Source organism: Rattus norvegicus, chromosome 14 (assembly GCF_036323735.1).
Source record: "Rattus norvegicus strain BN/NHsdMcwi chromosome 14, GRCr8, whole genome shotgun sequence".
Classification (NCBI taxonomy): Eukaryota; Metazoa; Chordata; class Mammalia; order Rodentia; family Muridae; genus Rattus; species Rattus norvegicus.
In genome coordinates, this window is record NC_086032.1 from 51,683,910 (window position 1) to 51,685,553 (window position 1,644).

The 1,644-nt window shown below is 45.0% G+C and overlaps 1 pseudogene; it reads left to right on the forward strand.

Moving 5' to 3' along the window:
• Positions 1–324: 324 nt before the first annotated feature.
• Actr2-ps1 (actin related protein 2, pseudogene 1) lies at positions 325–1,407 on the forward strand (annotated as a pseudogene).
• The last annotated feature ends 237 nt before the right edge of the window (positions 1,408–1,644 follow it).

Here is a 1,644-nt window from a genome sequence, read left to right on the forward strand (position 1 = left end):
GAGTTGATAATTTTCTACACTTAGTAGTCCTTGATACCAGTCCTATATACAGCATGTGTCCTGTAATGGGCCCAGGACTCCCAGGACTGGAGAATTTGACAGCATGATTTAGGTGTGCTTAGGAGGTCTGTGACTCTGAGTCTCACACCCAACACCAAGCAGTTGGCACCGGTGGGCTATAATGTGTACTGAGCATGTCCAGCATGCACACAGACTTCTCCTATTTGTTCAAATTGAGGTAAAACAGGCAAAAATACTTAATATCACAGAAGCTGCATTATTAAGACAAACTTCCTTTTGCTGCTGATTTTATATAATCGAACCATGGACAGCCAGGGCAGGAAGGTGGTGGTGTGCGACAATGGCACTGGGTTTGTGAAGTGTGGATATGCAGGCTCTAACTTTCCAGAACACATCTTCCCACCTTTGGTTGGAAGACCTATTATCAGATCAACCACCAAAGTGGGAAACATTGAAATCAAGGATCTCATGGTTGGCGATGAGGCAAGTGAGCTGTGCTCCATGTTGGAAATGAACTACCCGATGGAGAATGGCATCGGGCGGAACTGGGATGACATGAAGCACATGTGGGACTACACATTTGGACCAGAGAAACTCAATATAGACACCAGAAACTGCAAAATTGTACTTATAGAACCTCCCATGAATCCAACCAATAACAGAGAGAAGATTGTGAAACTTAACCAGTTTTCTGGTGTATATGTAGCCATCCAAGCAGATCTGACTTTTTATGCTCAAGGTTACTGACTGGTGTGGTAATGGACTCTGGAGATGGTGTCACTCACATTTGCCCAGTATATAAAGGCTGTTCCCTCCCTCACCTTAAAAGGAGGCTGGATATTGCTGGGAGGGATATTACCAGGTATCTTATCAAGCTGCTGCTGTTGCGAGGATATGCCTTCAACCATTCTGCTGACTGAGACAGTTCTCATGATTAAAGAAAAACTTTGTTATGTGGGTTACAATATTGAGCAAGAGCAGAAGCTGGCCTTAGACACAACAGTGCTAGTTGAGTCATATACTTTTCCAGATGGACATATTATTAAGGTTGGAGGAGAAAAATTTGAAGCACCAGAAGCTTTATTTCAGCCTCATTTGATCAATGTTGAGGGGGTTGGTGTTGCTGAATTGCTTTTTAACACAATCCAGGCAGCTGACATTGATACCAGATCTGAATTTTACAAGCACATTGTGCTTTCTGGAGGTTCTACCATGTATTCTGGCCTGCCATTGAGGTTGGAACGAGAGCTTAAACAGCTTTACTTAGGACGAGTTCTGAAAGGAGATGTGGAAAAACTTTCGAAATTTACGATCCAAATTGAAGACCCACCTTGCAGGAAGCACATGGTATTCTTTGGTGGCGCAGTCCTAGCAGACATTGAATGATCCCCAGAGCTGGGAGACCCTCACTCAAGTCTTGGGATGACGCGACTGCCCCCCCCCCCAAGAACTCAAACAAGACCATCCTTGCTGTAATCACATGAGGTTTATGGATAGGAACCAGTGCACTGGGGTCAAGACTCATATCCCACGCAGGGGCAGTGGAGAGGCTGGGAGAAAGAGTATTTAAAGGAAGAGGCTGTGAGCCCCAGGGGTTGAGGGGATGGCAAAGGGGAATGTCAA